Genomic DNA, 10,230 nt, shown 5'->3' with positions numbered 1-10,230 from the left:
GGAATGAGACATGAGTAACACAACTGCTATCAGAGGCTGAAAATAGCCTGTGACCAAAGTCCTGAGTTTTGTTCCCCCGACGCCAGCTGTGGGGCCCTTGGAGAACAATATATTTTGGGTTCTGTTTTAATTGCCAATCACCTATGGCACCAAGGGATCAATTTATGGAGTGTGAATTTCTGATTGAGTGATGGGACCAGGAACAAGAACAAACAAAGGAGGATTTTATGTCTCAAATCATTTTGTCCAGGCTCCTACTCCCCTGACCTTTCTGTAAATCAATGCAAGGTACCTGCAAATGAATCATGAGCCATATCTGGGAGCCCTCTTGAACTCCAAGGCACAGATCAGTACACTCGTGAAGAGAACTCAGAGCTAAAAATAAGAGTGATGGGTGTCTGAAACGATACTTAGATAAGCTCTTCAAAGAAGCTTGGGGAAGAAAGGTCAGTAATCATCAAGTTCCTATCACTCCATGGCCCACCATCCTATGAAAAAAAGTTTTCTCTCAAAAGTTTTGAGTTAATTTGCTCATCATCATTTTCTATGTAAGAATGTAACATGACAGTGCATCATATTTATGACCAGTCTTCCTAAGTCTCTGTAAAGCCACATTCTCTTTGGAGGTCTAATTTCTTTTTGCCCGGTATGCACATATTTTGGCTTTGATCAAGCTTCAAGGACTCATATGAATTATAGAATTTGATAGCTGACAAGAAGTTCAGAGATTTAATAGACTAATTCTTCATGTTATGGCTGAGGTAACTGAGGCACCTAATGTGCTCAAGGGCAAACAATGAGCCACTGGCAGGTTCCAGATGGAAATTCAGGTTATTTGTCTCAGGTGAGGTACTTTCCCCTAGTGTCGACCTGGACAGATGTAGAAAGCACCTAATTGAGAAGTGTATAAAATCCAGCCTTCAAATAAGCCATATTAGCCCTTTAGTTACACCCCCCCACACACACACACACAAATTGGTTGAGTGATAGACTATTTCACTGTAAAAAAAAAAAGTGTTCATTTCACAAATATGAATATAGCACAACCTATGAGATATCCTTGGTCTATGTTTTCATGCAAAAGTCTGTTCAACATAGAAATAGGGAAGTGGGGAGTATCCAGAATGTTAAAGTTAAAAGGGAACTTAGAAGTCTCCTAGAATAGCAGATTTAAAATTTTGTGGGATTTGTTATATAAAGCAGATAGAAGAGGGAGTTCCCTGCTTTAAGTAAATAGGTGATCTAATAGACCAATTCACATAGCTTTTTCCCAAAGTGGCTTCTAAGTTACTTCTTTGGAACAAAATTTAAAAGTCATAAATGTATCCCACCACTTTTATTTTATAGATATAGGTATTAAGGTCCAAGAATGGATTTGACTTCCTTAAGGGGAGATGTGGTGTATGTAGTAGAATTATTTCTGGAGCCAGAAAATCTGGGTTTGACTACAATGTCTCTGACTCTTAAAAAAGTGTTTTCTAATTATACAACACAGGAATACATTTTTATTTTGAAAGACTAAACAATAAGGATGTGTTTAGGGTAAAATGTAAAAGTTTCCACTTACAATTCTACTGTCCTTCCCAGAGTTAGTAACTGACAGTATTTTGGGTTTTACTGAATTGAATCATCTTTTTAAAGGAGATTTTAGTACATTCACATTTATTATGATTTTGGATATATATGGAATTATTTCTTTCATCTAACTTTGTTCTATTTTTATAATATTCTTTCTTTTCTGGCCTTTTAATAATAGTTAATATTGTGCCGTGTTTTTCTCTTATGAATTAGAAATGATCCTCTTCCTCTAATTTAAAAACTAATACTATATATATATTTACATATATATATATATATATTCTTTTATTGACATCTAGATTTAATTAGTAGCTGTACTGTTTCTCCTGGGGATAAGAAACTTATAAGAACCTTGGCATACTTTTGCCATCACCACATTGCCCTCTTCCTTCACCTTGACCTTGGAATTACACACCTGCCCACCCTCCCACCCCGCCACCCCTGTGTGCAGTCATCTGTGATTTTACTTTCAGGTTGTAATTAATTTTGTTCATTGTGCATCAGTGGTTGTTTGAACTGCTTTCTTCTTCGTTCAACTATTGTTCCTTGTATATTTTTTGTATCTTACATTTCAGATTTTCTGAAAGAAAGAGAGTGAGAATGAGAATGCACTCTCGATGAATTTACTGAAAGAGTCTGCTGTAAATGAGCTTTCTTACATAATTCAAAAGGTCTTTCTACTAGTTTGCTAGAATTGCTGTAACAAGCACCATACACTAGGTGGCTTAAACAGCAAAAATTTATTTGCTCACAATTCTGGTGCCTGGAAGTCCAAGATCAAGGTGTCAGCAGTGTTGGTTTTTTTCTGAGGCCTCTCTCTGTGGCTTGTTAATGGCCATATTCTCCACATGTTATCAGAAGGTCTTTCCCTGTGTGTGTCTGTGTCTTAGTCACCTCTTCTTATACAGACACCAGTCATGTTGGGTTATAGCCTGCTCACATGACCTCATTTTACTTTTAAAGGACTATCTTCAAATACGGTCACATTCTGAGGTACTAGGGGTTACGATTTCAGCATATGAATTTAGGGAGACACAGTTCAGCCTACAACAGTCTTAATTTTGCCTTACACTTGAATGCTAGTTCTGTAGTCTCTGGAGTTCTTCTGTCCAATATAGCAGCCAGTAGTTCCATGTCATTATTTACACTGGAATTATTTAAAATTAAATAAATTAAAAACTCAGTTCCTTAGCCACAGAAGCCATATTCCAGGTTCTTAATATCCACCCTTGGCTGGTGCCTGTCCCTTGAACAGCATAGTGATGGCATGTTTCCATTATTGTAGAAATCCTCTTGGACAGCACTGCTCTAAGTCCTCTTCATCTGAAAAGTGAAGCCGATCCTTTTTGGATTCTCTGAAGAACAGATAATATTGAGCATGTGTTAGATCCATAGCACGGAGCTCAGTCAATGCTTGCTGAATGCTGACTCAGCAGTAAGGGAATGGTAATACTGGGACCAGAACCCACACTTCCTGTCCCATTGTCCCCCTGGGACAACCATAAATGAGTAAGCCATAGAGAAATACAGGACATGAAGATCAGGCAAGAGAGCACGGTGGGACGCTGATGGCAGTCTTAAACATGTGCCTTAAAACATTACGTTTACACCCCGAATCAGAATAAACATTATTCTATTTAATCCTCATAAAAACTTTGTTAAGAAAGTATTATAATAGTGGTTGCCTGCATGAGAAATGAAATAAATGCAGCTCAGGAAGGCTAAGTAACTTCTCCAAGGCCACACAGTGAGTCAACAGTGAGTCGATGACACCATCAGGCCTCGAATCCACTGCCTTCTCTTCATTCCCTTAAAATAACTAAAAACTTGTAAGTTATTTGGAAACACAGATCACCAAGGTGACAGAAAAAGCTAAACCCAGGTTGAACTCCAAACCCCTTCTACAACCGTGGTTCCCAAAATTGTTTGATCACGGTCCCCTAAGTAAACATTTTTTGAGCAATATACATGCATACACACATATGTGTACATGTGTGCATGTGTGTGCATAATTATAAATTATAAAAATTACTGTAGCATTATATACATTATGAAACATACACAGAACTATATACCAAAAATATAAAAATCAACGTAGTAAAAGTTCTAAAATACAGTTTTGCATGCTCCTTCAAGTGCTGGGTCCCTTAAGCTCTGGAAATCACTGCTGTGCACCACGCCATACACAGAAGGAATAGGCTGCAGAACTCAGAGGCCTGGAAATCTCAGCTTCCATCTCATCCAAACCACTCGAAAAGAAGCATGATTGCATCTAAATGTATTCAGTATCAGCCACATTCTTATAGTTACCAGGGCTTTTCAGTACTTCTCTGTACCAGTAGTGTGACATTTGTCATTGGTTCTATTTCAAAGAATTAATTTAAAACTATAATTCAAAGGGTGCTCCTGGCCATGTTCCCTTCCATGAAAGACAGAGAAATGGGCAAAGCAACACTTAAAGGTATCACATGGTTATTTCTCCCAAGAGATAAAAATAAATAATGTCATCTTCACTGAAATGAAATGAGACTTGAAGAAACAAATAGTTGATTTACTTGTATCATCTGGATTTTTTTATTGTTCTCCCTGTTTCGGTGACTATTCATCACTTGCTGATTATAGTGATATCAGGGTTCTTTACATAATGCTTTCAGCTTAAAAGTACTGCCATGTGTTTCTCTCTCGCGTATGATCTCTTTCTCTGTTCCTCTGTGTCTGTCTCTGCCTTTTTGTCAAGCAGTGGGAGGATATAGGTATTAATGTCTCCTTTTTACAGATAAAGAACCTCACTTGAGAGGTTAGGTCACACAGCTAGTAAACAGTGAAGTCCGGAATTGAACCAATATCTGCTCCAGAGCCAATGCTCTGAGGGAAATGCTAAGGATCTGGTCAGCGTTAGGCAGTTGGGAGAGAGCCACTGCAGGTCTGAGTGCCTTCATGGCCAAAGTACCAACTCAACTTCATCTTGCACTGAAGGGTTAGCAGAGCTTTATATCAGTGGTTCCATGGTTCAGTAAGGGCTGTTCCTACATTTGTTATTCAGCCAGTGCAAAGCCTCTAGGACAAGCCCAGAGCTATACAAACCTCTGACATGTGCTAGGCCAGCAAGTTGACAAATGCACATCAACTCACAGAGGTTCAGAAGTGGATCAGTGAAATTGTTTTCTTAGAGGATATTTCCTTGGGTTGAGAGAGCCCTTGACTGTTCACCTGTGTCAGCAACAGATACTTAAACGACATTTGGATTCCAGCCCTTCTCTTTAGCCCTGCTCTTACTGCTCTGGTTGAAATGTCTGAAAGGCATTTTCTGAAGCCTCCCAAGCAGTTCTCCCCTTCTCTCCCTATGCCTCACACTCTACCAAGTCCTCTTTTGAAACAGAGATCTGATGATGGCACCCTTCAGCTTGAAGAGCTCCGTTGACACCCCGTTACTATGAGATCATGTTAAAAATCTTTGACATGGCATTCAAGTTTCTTCATCTTGCCTCAGATTAACTTTCCAACTCTTTCTCCCACCACCCCACTCCCCCTTATCCTATCTTTCAGCCTCTCCAGTCTAATCACTGTTCTCTAAAAATAGCGAGCAATTTCATGCCTCTCTGCTTTGCTCATGATCCATCCTCTGCCTGGAATGTCCTTCACCTCCTTAACCTGCCCCCTCTGGTGGAATCTTCTTCATCTTTCCCTAAGCAGCTCATATGCCGCCGCTTCTGTGCACACCTTCACCCCCACCCCCACCAGGATGTGCCACTCTCTGCGCCAGGCCCCCGAACACTTCCCTCTGTCTTGTCAACACAAGAAACTCTCGCTGGTGGTTTACCTGTTATTTTGACTCATGAGATGGTGGGCCGTTAGGGAGTGCCTTGTTAATCTTTGTGTCCTTGGAGTTGACACCTCCTAAGCATTTGAAAATTTGGGGTTGAATTTATTCATATAAGTGAGTAGTTTTGAAAAGTCTTGAAAAGACTACATTCCTAACAGATCTGAGATAAACAGCAAGAGAGAGGGCACACATTGAGCAAGAAGAAATTATTTATTTGAGCATATAGTCACCCCATGTAAACTGCTAAAGTAAGAATTGGATGAGTTTTTAGAATACATGGAACACTTTCATTGGCTTTCCCAAAGCTCTGTGCTGTGCCTAAAGTGGGAACAGCACCGGGATGGGAGGGCCTACTGTTATGGGTTTCTGGTCTCAGCTCTGTTATTACCTTAGCTGCCTGCCCTTCGACAAGTCAGCTCCCCTTTCTAATTCTTTATTTATAAATGTTCATGATGGGTACAATGACTTTTACGGTGTCTTCTACTTCTAAAATTTGATGATTCTTCTGTTCTAGTTAGAAAAACTAAGTCTTAATTTCCCCTTTAGTGTGATGATCCCTTAGTAATAACAGCAGTTTGTGTTTTATATTCTGAGTTTTGACAAATGTATAATTATACGTATCTATAATCATAGTAATAACAGCAGTTTGTGTTTTATATTCTGAGTTTTGACAAATGTATAATTATATGTATCCATAATCATAGTATCATACAGAATGGTTTCAATGTCCTCAAAATCCTCTGTGCTTTGTCTATTCACCCCTCCTTCCTCCCAGCCTCTGAAAAACTGATCTTTTTATAGTATCCATAGTTTTACCTTTTCCAGAATGTCAGTAGGTAGCTTTTTCTAATTGGCTTCTTTCACTTAGTAATATGCATTTGAGGTTCTTCATTTCTTTTTAATAGCTTGATAGTTTATTTCTTTTTAGTGCTGAATAATCCATTGTCTGGACATATCACAGTTTAGTTAGCCATCTAAATTGACTATGAAGACATCTTGGTTGCTTCCAAGCTTTGGCAATTAGGAGTAAAGCTCTGATAAACAACTCTGTACAAGTTTTTGTGTGAATATAAGTTTCTATCTGCTTTGGGTAGATACCAAGGCATGTGATTGCTGGATTGTATGGTAACAGTATGTTTAGTTTTGTAAGAAACCACTATGTTGTCTTTCAAAGTGGCTGTACCATTTTGCATTCCCACCAGCAAGGAATGAGAATTCCAGTTGTTCCACATTCTTGACAGCTAAATGTGTGTAATGTTATCTTGTTTTAATTTTCAGTTTCCTAATGACATATATATTGAACATCTTTTCATATGTTATTTGCTGTCTGTATATCTTCTTTGGCGAGGTGTCCAGGTATTTTGCCCATTTTTTATCAAATTGTTTATTTTCTTGTTGAGTTTTTAGATTTCTTTGTATATTTTGATAACAGTCCTTTATCAGATGTCTTTTACAAATAATTTCTCCCAGTTGGTGGTTTACCTTCTCATTCTTTTGTCAGTGTCTTTTGCAGGACTGTTCTCATTTTTTAAAAGACTTTATTTACTTATTTTTAGACAAAAGGGAAGGGAGGGAGAAAGAGAGGGAGAGAAACATCAACATTTCGTTGCCTCTCCCATTCCCCCTATTGGGGGCCTGGCCCACAACCCAGGCATGTGCCCCATCTAGGAATCAGACCAACGACCCTTTGGTTTGCAGGCCAGTGCTCAGTCCACTGAGCCACACCAGCCAGGGCTGTTCTTTTTGTTTTTAATAGACTAATTCAAGCAAAAGTCCACTTTTGAGTCACTTTAGCAGAAATTACACTTATCCAAAAATGTCTTTCTAGTGTTTAGAAATAAGCTTTATTTTATTTGTGTTTCCTTGACCTAGGAATTAATAGAAATTGAACTTAGAAAAATCACCTGTGGTCAAATCTGAGCTATAATTTCTAATGTGTTTTTTCAAATATTCATTGAGCGGATGTCTAGGGTTGGCAGACTTCAATCCAATTTCTTAACCCAGCTTTTGCTACATCTGAAGTCATAGACCAAGGGATGCCAACTAATGTTCCATAAACCAACAGGAGGTAAAATTTATTTCTTCCTGAGTATACACACTGTGATGGCAATGTCTGTCCACTGGAATGTGAACTACATAGATGGTAAGATGCTTTGTGAGTAAGAAACAATTTCCTGAGAGGATTAGCTGGAACCTAAGAAAGGTCTCTTGTTTACTGGAAGATGGGAAGAATTTGCCTCATGAGTATTTGAGAGAAAGTGGTCCACATAGTAAGGAGCTCTAGTAACAGAATGCCACAGTGCTGGAGGGTGGCCAAGTGTATGGTGTGACAACTATTGATATTTTTATAGATGTAGATCCTTTTATAGATCCCAAATATGGTACTGGTAGTTGTGTTATAGTTGTTGTTGACCTATTTGGTGATGTTTCAATATCTGAATTTCTTCTAGCGAGTTCTCCTCAAATGCTAAGATTTGAACGTGTTACAAAAACTCTCAGAGGCTATAGAGCCAGTGCAGTTAGACCACAAAACTTGGTATCCCTGAGACCCTGTAATATTTTTAATCTGCAAAGGAAAATTGTATTATGCATTCTCTCCTGCATATGTGAAGACAGATGTCATGGGACTGTTTTCAATAAACAAAAATTTTTCCTTATAGATTCCATGCTAATTGAAAATTAAGTATCACATTTTATTCCGGAAATTGGGAAGAGATATTGACAATGAAGATCATATTCTGGGAAATGATGAATCTTAAAAGCATACCATGTGAGCAATAGCCCAGGGAACTACATACATTTACTCAGAGAAAAATTGGTGATGGTGGGAATATGAAAACGTGTGTGAATCTCCCAATATCTGATGAATTGTCATATATATAGGAGGAAGAAAATTGGTTCCAAGGAAGGGAAAACCTAAGACCAATGAGGGTAGATGCTGCAGACAGGCTGATATTGTTTCAGTGTGGAAGAAAATCTTTGAGCTATCTAATAACATAGGGAATCCTTTTTCACTTTGTGCCAATAATAGAAAATGACAGAATTTTTAGAGCTCACTGTGGAAAAGAGTAGTCCAATGACTCCTGGCTGCCTGAGGGCTGTGATGTTTAATATCTTGGAAATCTGTAACCCATTCACAGCATCAGGAAGCTCTGTATTAGTAGTATCAGTGGTTTCTGAAAAGATTAATTCCTCTTCATAGGAAACCTTCCAGCAGAGTTTGGAAATAATCCAGATGGGTTGCTATAATGGTAATTAATTTTTTAAATTTATGTACTTTTTATATACAGTTTTATGAATTCTGAGAAATGCATGGGCTCACATAACTACCACCACAATTAAGGTACAGAAAAGTTTCCACCATTTTCTCCAAATTATTTTGTATTTACCCTTTGTAGTCAAATCCCCCCCAGTCCCGAACCACTGTTAACCACTGACCTGTACTCTAAACCCATAGTTTTGCCTTTTCCAGAATGGTATACAAAAGGAATCACACAGTATCCAGCTTTTTGAACCAACTTTCTTTCACTTAGCAAAATGTATTGAGATTCATCCACGTTGTTGACTCACCCATGGTTTGTTGCTTTTTATTGCTGACTTATGTTCCATTGTCTAGATCTATCACAGTGTCCATCCATTCACCACTTTAAGAATATCGGAGGGACTTCTAGTTTCCATTTTGGCATGTAAGGAGTTTGGAGGCCCTCACTCCATTCTAACAAGTAAAAACTGAACAAACTGAAAATCAACAACTTGTCTTAGATCCATCAGAAAATTGAGATCACAAGACAAACTGCTGCCCCCTAAATTGGAGAGACAAACAGGTGGATACAGGGAATCACAATTTAGGAGCAGAAATCCACAAGTATAAAACTCTGTGGGAACCAGTACTGGTTTTCTTTACACAGCACATCGTGTTAGCTGCAGCCTGACTTAAAACATGGCAAGGATGTTAGAATTATCAGTACAGGAATTTAAAACAACTATGGTTAATATGCTAAAAGCTTTAACAGAAAAAGTAGACAATTGCAATAACAGAAATGCTAGAAATAAAAGATACTGTAACAGAAACAATGACTTTGATGGATTCCTTAGTAGTCTGCACACAACTGAGGAAAGAATTAGTGAGTCTGAGATATGTCAATAGAAATGTCAGAAACTGAAAAGCAAAGAGAAAAAAGACAGAAAAAAGTGGAGTAGGATATACCAGAACTGTGGGACAACTAAAAACACCGGAATATACACATAATGGGAATATTAGAAGGAGAACATAAAAGGAAGAGAAGAAATCTTTGAAGCAATATTGACTGAGAATTTCCCAAAATTCATGCAGACACCAAACCCCAGATCTAGGAAGTGCTGAAAACACTGAGCAGGTGTGTCTGCCCCACACCCGCTCCGCTCAGGTGTTGATCTGTTACTGGGCAGTGGTTTATATCATCGTTTGGTTCTCTAAGGCTTTTCCATTCTTTTTTGAGTCTGATTTGTGCATGCTCAGAGGTGAGTCTGACACTGTGTTCATACAGAATTAAGGGATTTCCTTCTGCAGCTTTCTCATCCTGGGAATTACCCCAGTGCTTTCTGTCTCCCAGGGGTAGTTTTTCCCTGCCCTCTGGCTAGAAAGCCAGTGTTTCAGAATTTTAGCCCATGAGTTTACCCATAACTCTGAGCACGCAGGGTGCCATTAGGGCAACTCAAAAGAAAAAAGAGAGAGAAAGAAATAGGAATCCTTCCCACACTCTTCAAACCATTGAGATGCTTGTCACCAATTTCTGCCAAACTGATGGCTTGTCTCGGGGTTTTAGGTGCCCACTGCTGCTGTCATCATG

The sequence above is a fragment of the Pteronotus mesoamericanus genome, unplaced genomic scaffold (assembly GCF_021234165.1).
Source record: "Pteronotus mesoamericanus isolate MK-2021 breed Mesoamerican mustached bat unplaced genomic scaffold, CSHL_Meso_final contig_90, whole genome shotgun sequence".
Classification (NCBI taxonomy): domain Eukaryota; kingdom Metazoa; phylum Chordata; class Mammalia; order Chiroptera; family Mormoopidae; genus Pteronotus; species Pteronotus mesoamericanus.
Note: the sequence above shows the minus strand (reverse complement) of the source record.